This window comes from Oryctolagus cuniculus, chromosome X, assembly GCF_051225735.1.
Source record: "Oryctolagus cuniculus isolate XC-2025 breed Fujian yellow rabbit chromosome X, ASM5122573v1, whole genome shotgun sequence".
NCBI classification, from domain to species: Eukaryota; Metazoa; Chordata; class Mammalia; order Lagomorpha; family Leporidae; genus Oryctolagus; species Oryctolagus cuniculus.
The window spans coordinates 86634117-86653134 of record NC_142888.1 but is presented as its reverse complement, the minus strand read 5'-3'; the positions used below and the strand labels follow the sequence as shown (position 1 = coordinate 86653134).

Sequence of the window (19018 nt, the reverse complement as noted above, 5' to 3'; positions counted from 1 at the left end):
AAACAGCATTAAGTGTTCATCAATGGATGAATGGATAAAGAAAAAGTGGTATAAATTTTTATACACAATGAAATCTTATTCAGTCTTAAAAAAGAAAGAAATCCTACCATTTGCAACAACATGGATGAAATCAAAGGTCATCATAATAAGCTAGACACAGAAACATAAATACCACAAGATCTCATTCACATGTGGAATTTAAAAAATATCTAACTCATAGAAATGGGATGATAAGGATGCTTACTAGGATCAGGGTTGAAGAAAATGTGGAGATATTGGTTCAAGGGTAGAAACTTTCAGTTATAAGATGAGTAAGTACGGTGAAGTGGTTCATAATATGTATAGTGTATATTGGAAATTTACAAAAAGAGGGGCCAGCGCTGTGGCATAGTGCGTAAAGCCACCGCCTACAGTGCCGGCATCCCATATGAGCGCCGGTTTGAGTCCCGGCTGCTCCACTTCTGATCCAGCTTTCTGCTGTGGCCTGGGAAAGCAGTGGAAAATGGCCCAAGTCCTTGAGCCCCTGCACCCGTGTGGGAGATCTGGAGGAAGCTCCTGGCTCCTGGCTCCTGGCTTCTCGGCACAGCTCCGGCCGTTGTGGCCAATTGGGGAGTGAACCAGCGAATGGAAGACCCTTCTCTCTCCTCCCCTCTCACTGTCTGTAACTCTACCTCAAATAAATAAATAAATCTTAAAAAAAAAAAAGATTTACTCTTAAGCATTCTCACCACAGGAAAAGGTAACTGTGTGAGATGATGGATGTTAATTAGCTTGATTACATTAATCACTTCATAATGTATACATGTGTCAAAGTATCACATTGCCCTTCTGAAATACAAACAACTTTATTTTTCAGCTAACCCTCAATAAGACTGAAAAAAAAAATAAATTGTTCGAGGAACTAGAAAATCAAAATGAATAGATTTTAATTTGGGCGGTATAAAAAATGCTTTGTATGTTAAAAGAGTTTCAGAAGGAGCTGACTACTGTTTCCCCTTGTTCCATTAGAGACAATCAAGTTTCTTACTTGCCCCATTTCTCTCCATTCTGGTGTTATTACCTATCTTTTTGAAAAGTTAAAAAATCCTTAAATTTTACTTCCTGGTACACTACAATTTACAGGGCAATATACCTGATGTAATGAAAGGGAAAAGCAAAGACAAAGCTACAAGAGATGAAAGGACTTCAGGAGGGGCATCTAATGGCACTTTTTGCAAACTGTGGCTATGGCAGTCCCGAACAAGAAGCATTTCCTGTGTAAGCTGCAGTCACTTTTCTGACTGTAGCTCATCATTCCTTCTGTGGCAGATTTGTGCAGGCCCTCTAATGCATTTTGGAAGACTGTCTCAAAGGAACCTGCGGCTTTCCTGGCAATTTCTCACTCTCTTTCCTGATAAGAATGGCAGTCCTTTTCTGCTGCTTTTGGAACCTGCCGCTACCATATCCACCATTTCCACCACCAGATCCATAACCACCACAGAGACTGCCCAATCTTCTTCCACCAAAACTTCCTCGATTTCATGGGGCCATCATTTGATTGCTGTTGACCACTACCATTTCCAAAATTTTTGTGGTTCCCACCACCACCATACTTACTACTTTGAAAATTTCCTTCCTCCTCGTAACCACCATATCCTCCTCCTCCCCCATATCCACCCCTCGGTTTCCAGATCCTGGTCCACCACCACCATAGCCTCCTCTGCTACCACTGTGGTTGCCGCCATAGGCTTCCTCTATAACTTCCTCTACTGCCACCACCATAACTCCTCCTCCACTGAGGCTTCCACCACCTCCAAAATTACCCCCACCACCTGAACAGTTTCCTCCAGGACCCATAAAGTCGCCGGCACCACCTGCACGGCCTCTGGGTGATACAGCAGCAGAGGGCATGTCCACTAGCAGTGTGGTATTTCTGAACAATTTCATCAACCGCATCGCAATCATCAAAAGCTACAACAGCAAATCCGCTCTTTTCCCCACTCTGCCTGTCTTCCATAACGTCTGGGGTTTCAATCTTGCCACGCTTCTCAAAGCAGTCTCTCAAATTATATTCCCCTGTATATTCCTTAATCCCACCACCGACAACCTCCTTCACCAGCAGATGGACACTAGGCTTTAACCGAACCCTCTCTGTGATTCCGCTAGACGCTCTTTGACCTAGTGTGGGTGAGCACCCATGTCTGCTTCCACCTTTTCAGAATCCGAACAATTCACAAAAGCGAAACCTCTGGCACGTTGCGTTTTGGCGACGGTCTCCCATTACCGCACAATTTGTGAGTGTGCTCCATTTCTCAAAATGGTCTCTCAAACTATCCTCTGTAGATTCAAACCAGCAATATGCAGTTTTGTAAGCTCAGACCACCAATATGCAGTTTTGTCAACCGCTCTGATTGTTTTGGATCATACCCCTCCCCCACTCTATACCCCCCCCCCCCCATTCCCGCCGGACTCTATTTCCCTCCATCCCAGGTGCCAGCCCTAGTCCGATGGGGGCAGCTGGGGGCAGCTAGGAGACAATTGGGTGGTGATCTTATCTCCATTTTGAGACTGGTGTCGCCTTTTGCAACTCGAGTTGAAACGAGTTATATGTTGTATGGGGGTGGGCGAGGCTGAAGCCAGGCACCAGGAGCTTCATCCAGGTATCTCACGTAAATACAAGTGCCCAAGCACTTGGGCCATCCTCTGCTGCTTTCCCAGGAGCATTAAGAGAGCTGGATCGGAAATGGAGCAATGGGGACTCAAACAGGGCACCTAAATGGGACACTAGCACTGCAGGCAACAGCTTTACCCACTGCACCACAGCACGGGTCCCTTGGGATTGATTTTTGAATTTGGCTTCTTGTTTTACTAATACACATTTTTTCTCATTTTCAATTTAATAAAATTTTGTTTGAGGACTTTTTTAAGGAACAGCCCAAGGAAAGAAGTACAAAAAAAATTTAAATAAAAGGAGAAACATCATGTATCAAGTTCAGTTTCAAAATTGTAAAGAATTTATTCTATCTGCTTAAAGTATGAATTCATTGCAATCCAAATCAAGATATTAAACTTTAAAATTTTTTTACTGGATATTTTAAATTAACTGGAAATAAAGTCCACGAAAGAATCAGAAAAAATATACAACGAATATCTTAACCATGTAGGAAAGAGAGATTTTCTTTTTCTTCTTTTCCCCCCGCTTCGGTAAATCACCTAGCCCAGGGGTTTGAATAGAAATTGAGCAGACATACGTTGCTATTACCTTTTAAAGTTCTTTAAAAGTCACATTTCTTCCCTTTAACTGTCCAGTGGAACTTCGCCTTTCTCCTCCCTCCGAAAGGACCTCCTGGTTTTCCCATCACCAGAAGGGGGCGGAGCTCGCGTTCCGAGCATAAAAGAGAGCGTCGCCCGGCTCCTCTCCGGGGAGGAGTCGCGCTTCATACAGGCTCCTGAGGCTTCCGCAGAAGAGAAGGCGATCCGAGGTAATGGCTGACTGAAAAGCTCCGTGTATTCGGAGACTTCTAGAAGATTCGGAATGAGGGTGAGACAAGAAGGGATTACAGCCTGGGAGCATTGTGAAAGGAGTGTAGTTTTGTGAGAGTGGTTTTTTTTCTGCGAAAATTAATATCGATCTAGCGTCCCTCCTTGTAAAAGTACTCAGTGGGGGAGGTGGCGATCATATTACACCTGGGGTGGGGGGGGAGTCTTCAGACAGTTGCCAATGCTAACTTTTGAATAGGACGATGTATATTTCAATAAAAAAGCAGCAGTGGCCGCCGAGACAGTGAGGAAACCAAACTAGGGGCTTTCATCTTCCTTATTTGGTAAAGAAGGTTATGATCATCCTAAATGAAAAATTAAGTTATTACCTAGGGATTTATTTTTTCCCATGGTTTGCGATGTGCCTCATGTGTTTCGAACAAATCTTACTGTATTGGTGGATTTTGAAGAGGAATCTAAAGGAATGTTTAACTCCAGGTTCAAGTACCTGGGGTTAGGGGCTGGTTTGTCTGTCAGGGGATGCTCAGTATCTTAAAAGATTTGCTTTTTTAATGATGTGACAAATGGTATATTAGTCTACAGCTCTCACTGTCTATAAAGTGAAAGGAACATGCCTATTTGCACTGTAATGTAAAAAGTATCTGGAACACCAAAATCTATATATTATATTATATTATATTATATATTACATATATAAAACATATAAATAGAAGAACAAGAAGCAAGAGGTGGCAGTAGTAAAGGATGTTTATTGATAAAGGATGACAAAGAAAGGGAAGGAAACTTCCCACGTCTTTCTTCCACATTTCTTTTAGCATGGAGTACCTATGTCAGCATAAAAATGACTGAGATATGAGGGCCAGTGCCGCGGCTCACTAGGCTAATCCTCCGCCTAGCGGCACCTGCACACCAGATTCTGTCCTGGTTACTCCTCTTCCAGGCCAGCTCTCTGCTGTGGCCCGGGAGTGCAGTGGAGGATGGCCCAAGTGCTTGGGCCCTGCACCCCATGGGAGACCAGGAGAAGCACCTGGCTCCTGCCTCCTGCCTTCAGATAGGCATGGTGCACAGGCCGCAGCTCGCCGGCCGTGGCGGCCATTGGAGGGTGAACCAATGGCAAAAGGAAGACCTTTCTCTCTCTCTCTCTCTCTCTCTCTCTCACTGTCCACTCTGCCTGTAAAAAAAAATGACTGAGATATGAAGTTGGAATTGGGGGAAAAGCTACCTTCCCCCAAATGGTGTCAACTTGTAGAAATATGGAAAGATGCTCCAGTATGTGAATGATCAATGTAATTTCAGATAGCGTATTCAAATTTAAATGTGATGAGAGTAAAAACAACAAAGGGATTAGACACAAATAGAAGCAGTGAAGAGCTCAGGGAGTAGAGTGGTGATGGTGTATATGTGCTTTCTTCTTTAGATTTTATGTACTTGGACACTTTGCAAGCAGTAATAGAGCCAAAAAGGGAATAATCCTTTTTGTTACAAATACTTGTACAGATACAAACACATACTTCATTGTCATTGGTGGAAGATGGACTTTCTTGTTTTATCTGTTGGCTTGTGCTTTCCTTGAAATTAAAATATCAAATCACACCCCATCCCCCCACCCCCCCACTCCCACCCCCCACCCCCACTTTCTTTTTCTCCTCCATCCTCCAAGCCTTCTTGCTTCTCCTCCCCTACTCCCTCCCCCCTCCTTGTTCTCCCTCTTCCCCTCCCTCCTACTTCCTCACACTCCTGTCACTCTGCCTTTCAAATAATGTCTTTTTAAAGTTAGAGAACTGGAAAAAATCTTGTAATTCACACACATACAAAAATGATGCAGAGGGACAGGCATTGGGGCACAGTGGATTAAGCCACCACTTGGAATGCCTGCACCCCGTATCTGAGTGTCTGGGATAGAGACCTGCCTCTACTTCGGATCCAGCTTCCTGTTAACGTGCCCGGGATGCAGCAGATGATGGCACATGAACTTGGATTCCTGCCATTCACATGGGAACCCTGGAGTCCCTGGCTCCTGGTTTTGGCCTGGCCCAGCCAAGGCTGTGGTGAGCATTTGGAGAGTGAATCATGGGAGAAAGGATCTGGCACAGCAGGATAAGCTGCTGCCTGAGATGCTGCCATTGCATAGGAGCATAGGTTTGAGGCCCAGCATTTCTGATCGCCATCCAGCAGCCTGCTTATGCACCTGGGAAAGCAGCAGAAAATGGCTCAGGTAGTTGAGCCACTGCCACCCATGCGGGAAACCAGGATGGAGTCCTGGCTTCTGCCTGGCCCAGCCCCAGCTTTCTGGTCATTTGTGGAATGGGTCAATAAATGGACAATGTCTTTGTCTCTCTGTAACTCTGCCTTGCAAATAAATAAATAAATCTTAAAAAATTGAATGAACCAGCAGATGAAAAATCTCTCTCCCTCCCCTGTCTCTGTCTCTTTGTTTCTATCCCAAACGCTCTGCCTTTCATATAAATACATCATTTTTAAAAGATGTAGAAAATATGAATGGGAAGTTGATCATATATATTTAATGGAGAATAAAGGTCTGATTTCAAAAAACATGCATATTTATCAGAATTCACAGAAAAAATCTAGAAGTATATAGAACACACTAGTATATTTTGACCATTAATGTGAGGATTTGCTTTCATTTTTGAAAATTCAAAAGATGAAGAGATATATTCAGTATGCATACAGATATTGGAATGACAAACATTGAAATGAGAACACTATGACCCCAGTTGTATGTGACATGTGCCCACTCATTTACGCTGAGAATGGAAATTTCTAGAAGCCAGAAAAGGCTACGTTTTGGGAATAAGTAGTTTCCACCCTTTCTCACCAGAGATCCAGATTATCTGCAGTTCTAGTTCTGGTCACAAGATGGCTTTTAACAGGTTTCCAGCACTTTTCTCCAGGCAGCCATTTTTCATGTGTGGACAAACAAAGCAATAAAAAATATTTTCTCTGAGCAAACTTGAGACAGTATGTGGAGTGTGATTGAAATTCTATTGAAGTAGTACATGTGAATAAAAGCAATAACAAAAACACCATACAAGGACTAATGAGGATTTATGCATAAAGATTTTTTAAACGTTTATTTTATTTTATTTATTTTAAAGACAGAGTGACAGAAAGGGAGGGAGAGACAGAGCGAGAGAGAAGACATCTTCCATCCAGTGGTTTACACCCCAAAGGGCCACAATAATCAGGACTGACCAGCCTGCATAAAGCTTAATCAATAGAATCTATGTGGGTTTGTTTCCCCCCACCTCTGTACAGAGGCTGGAAACAGGAGCTCCAACTGGGTCTCCCATGTGAATGGCAGGGGTCCAAATACCTGAGCCACCTTATGCTGCTTTCACAAGCACATTAGCAGCGAGCTGCATCAGAAGCAGATCAAGTGGGACTTGAACCAGGACTCATATGATATCTGGCCACAGTGGAAGCTTAACTCTCTGTGCCACAAGCCTGCCCACACAAGGTGTGTTTTTAAAATTGTAACCACCAGTGGGACCGGCGCTGTGGTGTAGCAGGTAAAGCCACTACCTGCAGTGCTGGCATCCCGTATGGGCTCTGGTTCAAGTCCCAGCTGCTCTACTTCGGATCCAGCTCTCTGCTATGGCCTGGGAAAGCAGTAGAAGACAGCCCAAGTTCTTGGGCCCTTGCACCCCAGTGGGAGACCTGGAAGAAGCTCTTGGCTCCTGGCTTCCTATCCGTACAACTCTGGACGTTGCAGCCATTTGGGGTGTGAACCAGCAAATGGAAGACCTATCTCTCTCTCCCTCTCTCTCTCTCTCTCTCTCTCTCTCTCTGTCTCTGCCTCTCTGTAACTCTGACTTTCAAATAAATAAATAAATCTTTAAAAAATAAAATAAAAATGAAAGTGTATAATTGTATCCACCTATTTGGCTTACAGAAGACACAAGGGGGCGCCCTGGCATGTATGGGCATGGTCGATAGTACTTGTCATGTGCCCTTTGGGAGCACAAGACCTCAATTTTCCTGTGTGCCCAGCATCTGGAGTCTTTCCCCATTGCTTGCCAAGGTCTGGGGTCTCAGCTTCATATGCAGACCACCTTCCCAGCCTTGCAAAACCCCTGCCCTCCGTACATTCCCTGTCCACCGGAGTGAGCAGGAGCCCCCTGCCGGAAGCTTCTGGGAATACTAGGAACTCAACCTCTCCTGTGATGGCTGGAGCCCTGCTAGGGGGACCTGCCTCCAAGAACTCAGAGACCCAGCCTGGTCCACCCAAGGCCACCTGTCCTTGGTGGCCCTTCATTAGCTGCCTGGGCAGGAGGGTCTTCTTCCTTTGTCTGCATTTCTATGAGAAACCAGTAGGGATAGGACTCTGACACTGGTCAGAGTCCCAGAGGGGATTTACCCTGCACACAGCCTCAGACAAAGTACATGGGCAAGACGGGGGTGGGGGTGTTAGGACCTATGGCTGACCCTCCATCCAGTGCAGGACCATCCTCACCCATCCCTCCTGGGCCCCTCTCTTCCTCACGTCCCTCCATCACAGCTGTCCCTGACCGGCCATTGTTCACTTCCTGTGACTCTTCCTTTTGCTCTGGGACCCCCTACCTAGAACACCGCCCCACCCCAAATGTCTTCGTGACCCCCAGGCCGCATTCAGCCCAGTGCGTGTATGGGCCCCAGCCTTCTCTGTGCACCCCAGGGCTTGGATTATCAGCTCCTGTGCAGTACCAGGGTGCGGGCCCCAGCACGCGGGACCCTGCTCCCCAGCAGGCAGGCCCAGGACCTGCCCGGCTTCCAGGATGCACTCTGCGCTCTGTCTCACATTCAGCAGGGGGCCGGCCTTGTCCTTTTCTCCCTGCAGAAGCTTCTGCCTTGTTGGAGGCCCAAGGCCCGCATGCTGTGAGCTAGTCCTCAAGACTAAGGCATCTGTCTCCTGGCTGGTCTCAGGCCAGGGCCTGCCCAGGCTGCCCTGGTGGGGTGCAGGATGTGGGGGAGGCATCAGGGCTGCCCGGGCTGCCCTGGTGGGGTGCAGGATGTGGGGAGTGAGGGGACACAAGGCACAGTGGTGAGCATGGTGTGGAGGGAGCCTCTCCTGGCTCTTGGTGGTGGCTCGGGTACCAAGGGCCAGAGCATGACTCGCCTTCGGAAGCACCTATGTGGGGGCCATGCACGTTGTCCCCTTCTGTATGGCACCCTTGTCCTGGCAGTCCCCGTGGAGAGGCCTTCAACAATGTGGGCAGGGTTGCTTGTGCCCTGGGCTCAGAGCTCGCCCACCCACCCCTGCCTGCCTGCCTGCCTGCCTGCCTAAGGGGGCTTCTGCTCAAGTCAGGCTCACACCTCCCTGTTTCTGAGTGCGTGGGAGGGAGGCAAGCTGCGTTTGTCCTAGGGAGAAAGTGGGCTACAGATGGTCTGGGGGTGCAGAGTGGGGCCCATCAACCACGATGGGGCCACTGTCCAGTACTCGGTCCCCCCCCCACCAGCCTGAAACTGGCAAAGCGGGGAATGCCTAGGGTGGGGTAGTGCAGTGGTACATCTGCTCAGTCACGCACATGCCTCAGGGGAGGGCCGGGGTTGCAGCCCCAGGCACACCTGCAATCCAGCTTCCTGCTGACGCACAGCCTGGGAGGCACCGGTGCTGGATCACGAGCTGGGGTCTCTGCCACACACGTGGGACACCTGGACCCCTTTCCTAGCCTGGCGTCAGTCTGGCCCAAACCCCAGCTGTTGCAGGCATGTGAGGGGTGAACTGGTGGGACTCTGTGTGTCTCTGCCTTTCCGATAGATCGCTTTCAAAAATCCCAATAAACACATTTTAAAAATAAGTAAATAAATAAATTTTTAAAGAGGAGACACAGGTAATTGTCCAGATAATTGTTTCCCTGAGAGCAGTGATTTCAGCATGAACTACATCTGGTAGCTGGGCCCCAGAGAGCTTTTCCTAGCCTGGGACAAGAGGGACCAGAAACCTGGGCCCTGGCTCAGCTCCTTCTGTGTGTCCAAACCACACACCTGCTCCAGTTTGGGTAGGGGAAGTTTGTGACATTTCCCTGTGGTGTGGTTTGATCGCTGTCTTCCTTCGGGGCAGTCCGGCTTAGCAGCAGAGAACGACACCTGTGACACCTGTGTGCAGTGGGCCCTGCAGGGCTGAGCAAGCGGAGGCTGTGCTGAGGCGTGCTGCAGTGAGAGGCCAGCAGGCTCATGGCAGCCCCCGGGATCCACCTGGCAGAGGGTATGGCTCTTCCTTTCTTGAACCAGGGCATGCTGAAGCCACGTGGAGAACTGCCTTGTGATGGATGGTGCTCCCTGCCCTGAGTCATGGCGTTGTAAAAGACACCGCTTCACCTAGGAAAGTCATGTGGGTTGAGCATGTCGGGCGTGGTTCACGTGCTCCCTGTCCTGCACCTGTCCCATGTGAGCACTGAGCTCAGCTTCTGGTTTCAGAAAGAGTCTCCTGCATGAAGCCTTTGTGAAGAACCCGTGCAGGAGGCTGCTCAGGGGTCTGCCCCAGGTTGCAGCCCGTGGCCCGAGTTTGCTGTCTTTGGCACCTGTGCTGGGATGCCGTCAAACGTTCCACGGGACGTGACACTGGCCTCTCCTTAAAGTCCAAGGACCTTGCTCATCTAGACCTCAGCATAGCTTCTTGAAGGATGCTCTGCGGTGGTTAACACGGTCGATGCTTGCCCTGAAACCACCCCAAATCTCTTACCCCATGGTCGTGCTCTCCCTGAGGTTCTGCTGCTGCTCTCCACTGTCTGTGAACTTGACCTCACCTATAATACCTGCGAGAGGGAAGCTAACAGCCTAGGAATCAGTAAAGACTGGAGCAGCACTATGGCGCAACAGGTTAAGCTGTACTGGCCAGACTCGCATCCCATATCGGGGCGCTGGTTAGGAGCTCTAGCTGTCCTGCTTCCAATGTGTCGTTCTGCTCATGGCGGAATTGGTCCAAATGCTGGGGCCCCTGCCTTCCACGTGAGAGTCCAGAATGGAATTTTGGGATCCTTTCTTGGTCCTGGCCCTGCCCTGGCTGTTGCAGGGGAATGAACTAGCAGGTGGAAGATCAATCTCTTTCTCTCAATCCCTCCCTCCTTCCCTTCCCAATCTGGCCCTCTCTCCTCTGTCTCCCCTCCCCATTCAAATAAATAAAAAAATCTTTGAAAAAGAATGGAAAAAAAATCAGGCTCTTGGGGCAGGTGTTCTGACACTGTGGGATAATCTGCAGCCTACAGTGCAGGCATCCTGTTACAGGAGTCCAGTCCCAGTGGCAGCTGGGCCATGTCCAGCACAGCTCCCTGCTAATGTGCCTGGGAAGGCAGCTGATGGCCCAAGTGCTTGGGCCCCTGCCAAACACAAGAGACCCTGATGCAGTTCCAGGCTCCTGGCTTCCCTCTGGTCTAGCACTGGGTGTTGCAGGCATTTGGGGAGTGACCCAGCAGATGGACTCACTCTCTCTCTCTCTCTCCCCATCTCCCTCTTCCTCTCCCTATCGCTCTCCTTGCTCTTCAACCTCTTCCCCCTCCTCCTCCCCCTCCCTTCTCCTTGCCATCTGGCTCCTCCTGGGCCTCTCCCTCCCCCTCTGGCACTGCCTCCTGTCTTTGTTCTCCCTCCCCCTCCCCCTCCTCCATCTCCTGTCCTCTCCCTCTTTGTTCCCTGTGTCCCTCCTCTCTTCCTCTCCCCCTCTGTCTCTCCCTCCCTGCCCTCTGCCCCTCCCTGCTCTCTGTATGTGTTCCTCCTCTCTCCTTTCCTCTTCTTCTCCCTCCTTTCTGCCCTCTGACTCCTCCCCCTCTCCCTCCCCTCTATCTCCTTCCCTTGTCTCAGTCCTTCTTACCCTTTCCCTCCTCCCCCTCTCCCTCTGCTGCCTCCTCTCCATCACCCTCAGGACCCCCTCCTCCTCTGTGTCTCTTGCTCCTCACCCACTCTGTCCTCCTCACCCTCTCCCACCTCCCTCTCTCTTCCTCCACTATCTCTGTCCTCCTCCTCCTCCTTTTTCTGTTTCCTTTTCCCATCTCCTCTCCTTGATCTCTCTTCTGTCTCCCTTCTTGCCTCTCCTCTCCCTCTCTCCTCCTCACCTTCTCCCTCCTCCTGGCCATAGCCCTCCTCTCCTTCCTCACCCCCACCTCTCCTTCTCCCTCCTCTCTTCCTCCTATCCCTCTCCTTTCTCCCTCCTGCTCTTCACACTCTCCCCACTCCTCTCTCTTTCTTTCCCCCTCTCCTTCTTCTCTCTCTGCTCTTCCTCTCCCTCTCCCTCCTTTCTCTGTGCCTCTATCCTCTCCCTTCCTCCTCCTCCTCCTCTCCATCTCTCTCTTCCTCTCCCTCCCTCCTGTAATCTATCTCCTCCTCCCCCTCTCCTTCTCTCTCCCTCCCCCTACTCTCCTGCTCTGTATCCCTCTCCCTATCCCTCACTCACATCTCTCCCTCTCCCTCCTCTCCCTCTGTTTCCTTTTCTTCCACACCCTCTCCCTCTCTATTATCTCACTCTCCTTCCTCTTACCACTCCTCTTCCTCTGCCTGGTTCTTGCCCTACTCCTCTCCCACTCCCTCCTCCTCTGGCTTCCTTCCTGCCCCTCCCTCTCCTCTCTCTCCTCTGTTCCTTCTCCCTTCTCTCTTTCTGTTTCCTCTCCTTCTCACTAATCTTTCTCCTTCACCTTGCTCTCTCTTTCCACTCACTCCTCTCCTCCCCTTCCTCTCCCTCCTCTCCCCCTCCCTCCTCCTCTCCTTCTCCCCACTCCTTGCCCAGACCCCCTCCTCCTTACCCCCTCCTCCCTCCTTGTGGACCTCTCCCTCTCCCTACTCCCTGCCCTCCTGGTAGCCTTCTCCTTCCTTTCCTTCCGCTGGGTCACGCTGCTCAATCTCTTTTCCCCTTCCCTCCTGTCTCTCTAGGCTTCTCCTCATGCCCTTCTCTCCTGCTCACTCACATCCCTTATTTTCCTAACCCTCCTCTACTTCCTCTCCCTCCTCTCTCTATTCCCTTTCCATGCTCTCACTCTCTCTGCCTCTCCTTCCTCACTCTTTGAGTCTTCTTGTCCTTTCCTTCCTCCTCCCCCTTTTGGTCCAGGCCCTATTCCTCTCTTCCCTGTCCCTCTTCCACCCCTTCCTTCCTCTCCTCCCTCTCCCTCTCCCTCTGCCTGTCCCTCCTCTCCCTCTCCCTTCTCTCTCTGCCTCCCTCCTTTTCTCCCTCTACATCCATTAGACCCCCTCACTCCTTCTTGCTTTCACTCATCTCCCTCTCTCTCCACCTCTACTCCCTCCTCTCCTCCTTCCTGCTCTCCCTACTCAAGCTCTCAGTCCTCTACCTCTTCTCCCTTTCAGCCCTGTCCCTTCTCTCCCCCTCTCTCCTCTCTCTCCCTCCTATACCTCTCACTCCTGTAGCTTTCCCATCTCTCTGTCTCCCTCCTCCTCTCCTTCCCCTCACTCCTCATCCCTCTCCCCCACTCTACTCCCCCTACTCCTTGCCTCACCCTTGTCCTCACCCTCCCTTACTTGCTCCTCCTGCCTCCTATCCCCTTGCTTCATTTCCTTCCTCACCCTGGCCCTCCTCTTCCTCTTGTTCATTTCCTCTTCTCCATTCACTCCCTCTCCTTTTCCCTCTACCTTTCTCTCCGCCCTTCCCTTCTCCCTAATCTCCCTTTCCCTTATCTCTCTTACTTCCTCCTCTCCCTCTCCCTAGTCCTCTTGCTCTACTTCTTCCTCTCCCTCCCCCTCCTCCTCTATCTCCTGCTTACCCTCTCTCTCTCCTCTTCTTCCACTCCCTGCTCATCACCCTCTCCCTCTCCTTCCTCTCACTCTCTCCTCTGATCCTTTCCCTCCATTGCTCTTTGTCCTCCTCTCCCTCTCCCTTCCCTATTCTCCCTCTCTCTCCTCTATTTCTTCCTCGCCCTCTTCTGTCTCTCCTTCCTCTCCTTCTCCCTCCCCCATCACTCCTCTCCAGCTCCCTGTGCTCTTTTCTCCCTTTCCCTGCCCTTCCTCTCCCTCATTCCCTCTCTGTTCTCTCCCTCTTTCTCTATCCCTCCTCTCCTTCCCCTCCTGCTTTTTTTAATCTCCTTTCTATTCTTCCTCCTCCTCTCCTTCTCCCACTTCTCTCTTCTCCTGACCCTTTTCTACCTCTGCCTCCTGCTCTCCCTCTCCCTGTACCTCTCCCTCTCCCTCCTTTCCCCCTCTCTCATCTTTCTCTCTATCCATCCTCTCTCCTTCCTCCCCATCTCCCTGCTCTCCCTCTCTGTCATCTCCATCTCCCTCCTCTCCTTCTCTAACTCCATTCCCACTGCCTCTTTACCCTCTGACGCCTCCTCATCACCTCTCCTTCCTTCCATTCACTCTGTTCTCCCTCTTCTAGTTTCCCTCCTCTCCCTCTCTCTCCTGCTCTCTCTCCTCTCCTTCTCCCTCCACTAGCTCCCTTGTGGCTCCCTCTGATCCCTGTCCTTCCTCTCTGTGTCCCTCTCCCTTCTCTCCCTCTCTTTCCTTTCTGCCCCCTTTCTCTCACTCTCCCTCCCCCCTCCCTACACTCTCTCCTCTTTTTTTCCTTCTTTCCCTCTCCCTCACCCCGCCACTCTCCCTCCTTTCCATATCCAGCCTGTTTCTCTCCCAACTCTGCCTCCTCCCCCACATTTATCTGCTTCCCTCTCCTCCTCCCCTCTCCTCCTTGCACTCTCTCTGCTTGCCCTCCTCTTCCTCCCTTTCCCTCATCTAGGCCTCCTTCTCTCTCTCCTCTCTCTCTCCTTTCTGTCTGTCTCAGTCCTCTCCTGTTCCCTCCCCTTCTCTCTCTTCTCACTCTTCCTTCTCACGTTCCCCTCCCCCATCCCTGCCTCTCCACTTCCTCTCCCTGTTCTGGCTCTCTTGCTGCCTTTTCTCCCTCCTCTCCCTCTCCATCCCCTCTGCTTCCTGTCCCTCTAACTCCTCTCCTTGACCCTCCCCTTTCTTTGTCATCTTCTCCTCCCTCCTTTGCTCATTCACCAGCCCCTCACTTGCCCTCCTATCTGTCCTTCTCTACTCTGCCTCTGCCCTCTGTCTTCTCCCAGTCTCTCCCTCTCCATCCTGTGCCTCCTCTCCCTCTCTCACCCTCTCCCTTCTCCTCCCCCTCTCCCTCCACATTGCCCTCTGACCCCACCTCACCTGTCACTCCTCCTTGCCCTCTCTCTCCTTATCACCCTGTCACTGCTTGCAGCCCTCTTCCTCCACTTCCTCTTCTCTCTGATCCTCACCCTTCTCCCTTGTTGCCCTCATTATCCCCCAGCCCCCTCAAGTGTTTCTCTCTCCTTCCTCTCCCTCCTCGCTCTCTTGCTCCTCTGCCTACTCTCCTTCTCCCTCTTGTTGTTTCTCCCCCTCCACTCCCTCTCACTTTTGTCTCTCATCTCCCCTCCTCCTCTCCCTTTCCCTCCTAACCTAGTACCTCCTCTCTTTAGTCCCCCTCTCACTCTCCCTCTATCTCCTCTCCCTTCTCTCCCTCTCCCTCCACTCCCTCTACCTCTCCTTCTCCCTTTCTTTCCTCTCCCTCCACCTCCTCCCCTTCTGCCACCTCTCCCTTTTTCTCTCCTTCTCCCTCCTCCTCTCCCTCCCTCACCACTCCCTATCTCTGCTCTCCGTTCCCTTCCACTTTGTCTACCTCCTCTTACTAACCTATTCCTCACCCTCTGGCTCCTCTCCCACTCCCTCTTCTCCGTTTGCCCACTTCCCCTCTTCCTCTCTGTGCTGCTCTCCCTCCCTTCCTCCTCTCCCTCTTGATCTGTTACTTGTCTCTCCTCTCCCTCTCCCTCCTTTTGGCCCTCTTGCTCCTCCATGCTCCCTTCCTCCTATTCTCTCTCTCCTTGCACAATTCTCTGTGCTCCTCTCCATCTTCCTCTTTTATCCCTCCCTCTTCTGCCTCTCACTCCTCTCCCTCTACCTTGTCTCCATCTCCCTCCTCTAACTCCTCTCCCTGTCCCTCCCATCCCTCTCCCACCTCTCCTCTCCTTCCTCATCCTCTTCACCCTCACCCTTCTCCTCTCTTTCTCCCTTTTCTTTCTCTCCCTCCCCCGCCCACTCTCCCTCCTCTTCCTTTCCCTCTTGCCTTCCCCCCTTTCCCTCTCCCTGGTTTCTTTCCCCTTCACCCTTCCCTCTCTCTCCTTTCCCTCTTTCCTTTGCCTCTCCCTCCCCTCATTCTCCCTCCACTACCTCTCCCTCCTCTCCCTCAACCTCCTCTCCTGCCTTCTCCCATTCCCTAGTCTCACTCTCCTTCCTGTCCCTCCACTCCTTCTCACTCCTCCTCCCCATTGCCTCCTCCTTACATTCTCCTTGTTCCTAGCAGACTCCCTCCTCCTTGCCCTCTCCCTCTGTAGTCTATCCTTGCCCTTCCTCTCCCTCATCAGTCTCTTTTTTTAAAAAAAAGATTTTATTTATTTATTTGAGAGATAGAGTTATATATGGAGGGAGAGACAGAGAGAAAGGTCATCCATCCACCGGTTCACTCGCCAGATGGCTGCAACAGACAGAGCTGAGCTGAGCTGATCCAGAGCCAGGAGCCAGGAGCTTCTTTCGGGTCTCCCATGTGGGTGCAGGGGCCCAAGGACTTGGGTCATCTTCATCTTCCACTGCTTTGCCAGGCCATAGCAGAGAGCTGGAATGGAAGTGGAGCAGCTGGGACTCGAACCAGCGCCCATATGGGATGCTGATGCTGCAGATGACAGCGGCCCCAACTCATCATCTGTCATCTACTCTTGCTTTCTCACTCCTCCCTCTGCCTATTCTCCTTCTCCCTCCTCTCCTTCTCCCTCTCCCACATCTTCCTTTCCTTCTCCCCCACTCCCTCCTCTCTGTCACCCTACTCTCCCTACTTTCCCTCACCTCTATCTCCTCCCTCTCCCTACCTCCTCTCTCTCCCTCCTGCTCACCCTCTCTGTGTTCCTCACCCTCTCCCTCCTCATCTCCTTCCTCCTCTTTTCCCTGTTTCTCCTCCAAACCTCCTCCAGCCTCTCCTTGTCTTTCCTCTGAATCTCTGGCTTCTCTTCCTCCTCTCCCTCTTCCTATGCTTCCTCTCCTCCCTCTCTTATTCCCTCCCACTCCCTCCTTTCTCTTCCTCCTCTCCCTCACTCCTGTCCGTCTTCCTCTGTCCCATTTTCTCTCTCCCTTCTCTCCTTCTCCTCTCCCTCTCCCTCCTCTTCAGCTTACTTTCCCACCTCCCACTATACCTCCTCTGCCTCTCCCTCCTCCTCCCCTCCCTCCTTCCCTCCCTCTCCCTCCATTTCTCCCTCTCCCTTCTCCTTGCTCTCTCCTTTCCCTCTCCTGTCTCTTCTTCATTTTTCTCTCTCTCTCTCCTCCTCTCCCTCTGTCTAATATCCTCACTCCTTCTCGCTCTCTCTCTTTCCTCCTCCACTTTTCCCTTCTCTCCTTCTGGTTCCTCTCCCTTTCCCTTACCCTCCCCTTCTCCCTACTATTCTTCTCCATCCCCTCTCATCTCTTCTCCCTCCATTTTCTCTCCCTCTCCCTCCGTTTCTTCTCCCTTGCTTCCTCTCCCTCCTCCCTTCTTTCCGCTGCCTTCCTCCTTCTCCTTATCTCCTTCTCCCTCCTCTACTCCCTGTCATCCTCTCCTTCCTCCTCTCCTCCATCCTCTTCTTCCCTTCTCTCTCCCACCCCTCAATTTCCCTCCTCCCCCTCCTTCCTTCACCCCTCTCTCCTCTTTTCCCTCTCCCCCCTCCTTTTCCTCTCCCCCTTTCCATCCTCCTCTTTCTCTTCTCCTTCTCCCTCCTCTTGCTCTCTCCCTCCCCTCTGTTTCCCTCTCCCTTCTCCCATTCCCTGTGCCTTCTCTTCCTCTCCCTCTTTCCCTATCCTGTTCAAATAAACAAACAAATACATCCTTTAAAAATAGATTCCTGTGTGCTGTCATGGTACATTGCCCTCGTTGATTACATCCCATAGCAGAGCACTGGTTGGAGTCTCGTCTGCTCTCCTTTAGATCCAGCTCCCTGCTGATGTGCCTGAAAAAGCAGCAGAGGATTCCCCATGTCCTTTTCTTCCCTGCCATCCACCTGGGAAACACTGGCAAAACTCCTGGTGGTTCATGGCTTTGGCCTGGCCAAGCCCTGGCTGTTGCAGCTATTTGGGAAGTAAACCAGCAAATGGAAGACCTATCTCTCCCTCTCTCTCTGCCTCCCATCTCTTTGTCACTCTGCATGTGAAATAAATAAATAAACGTTAAAAATGAACATCAAAATCTAGCATTCTGTTACGATAACCCTGAGACATCCAAAAGCTCCAGTCATTCAGGAGCACAAATGTCCCTGATACCACCAAAGACTTTCCTACCAGTATTCCTTTATTATTATGCCACAGAAATCACAGAGGGGGGTAAGATTTGTATTATCTTACTACTTCTCAACTTTTGTTCCTCTCTTGCAAAATAGGTACCATGTCCCTGCTACCCACTGCTTGGTCTTCTCCCTTTTTTCTTGTTTCCATTCTCATTGTCCACTACCTTTCTTCTTAGTGAAGTCAACTCATTAATTTGATTTGTTTTATTTTTTTCCATGTACTGAACTAATCCAGTTATGCCCACTGAAAACACTTTATTCCAGTGGTTTTGTGAAGTTTTGGGGGATAAAAAGAGGCTCTAGCCTTGGAGAACCACTTAGTAACCTTAAAACAATAGAAGGATGCTTCTTTAAGAACACAGTTGGTTTTTTTTTTTTTTAGAGAATATGACATCTGACAGTCTTTTGCATTATTTTTAAGTAACATACAGTTTAATATTTGATATTTGGACAGCCTCAGTTAATCCCAGTGGTGTATATGACCCTTGTGTCTCTGTTAACTCTGCTATCTAGGATGTGGAGATGTCAGCCTTGCATAATTGTCAAGGATTTAAAAGTTCTCTTTCCACAGAGCTAACAAAATTTCAAAACCGTAACTGGGCGACTTCCTGTCTCTCTAAAAACTGAAACATGGAACCCTGTCTTAATGCCTCCATGACAAGCTCCTATAGGCTGGATATGGAAACCCATATTGCACCAAAGAATTCTTGGTGTCCTTTCCAGATCAATTACCAGGATGATGATGACCCCACCCAGTCCTTCTGTTACGGGTTTCTGGAAGAATGATGACTTCTTTCTTGGGACTGATACTGTGGCGAAGCAGGTTCAGCTGCCACTGGCAGCACTGGCATCCCACATTGATGCCAGTTTCAGTCTCAGCTGCTCTACTTCCGATCCAGCTCCCTGCTAATGTCCTGGGAAAAGCAATATGGGGCCGGCGCTGTGGCGAAGCGGGTTAAAGCCCTGGCCTGATGCTCTGGCATCCCATATGGGCGCTGGTTCGAGTCCCAGCTGCTCCACTTCTGATCCAGCTCTGTGCTATGGCCTGAGAAAGCAGTGGAAGCTGGCCCAAGTCTTTGGGCCCCTGCACCCATGTGGGAGACCCAGAAGAAGCTCCTGGCTCCTGGCTTCGGATTGGTGCGGCTCCAGTCGTTTCGGCCAATTGGGTAGTGAACCAATGGATGGAAGACCTCTCTCTCTCTGTCTCTATCTCTCTCTGTAACTCTGTCTTTCAAATAATAAAATAAATCGTTAAAAAAATAAGAAGATGGACCAAGTGCTTG

At 50.4% G+C, this 19018-nt stretch overlaps 1 protein-coding gene and 1 pseudogene across 6 annotated transcripts in view; one reads left to right on the top strand and one right to left on the bottom strand.

Moving 5' to 3' along the window:
- Window positions 1-1323: 1323 nt before the first annotated feature.
- LOC103351931 (uncharacterized) lies at window positions 1324-2405 on the bottom strand (annotated as a pseudogene).
- Window positions 2406-3346: 941 nt separating this feature from the next.
- PWWP3B (PWWP domain containing 3B) overlaps window positions 3347-19018 on the top strand; it is a 39786-nt gene continuing 24114 nt past the window's right edge. For 2 of the 6 annotated variants that reach the window (XM_070066713.2, XM_008272839.5), the window contains exon 1: window positions 3401-3461. The gene's annotated coding sequence lies outside the window, so the exon portion shown is untranslated. Of the gene's footprint in view, window positions 3521-19018 lie in introns of all 6 variants that reach the window. The other 4 variants (XM_070066714.2, XM_008272840.4, XM_008272838.5 and 1 more) reach the window with 3 other exon arrangements.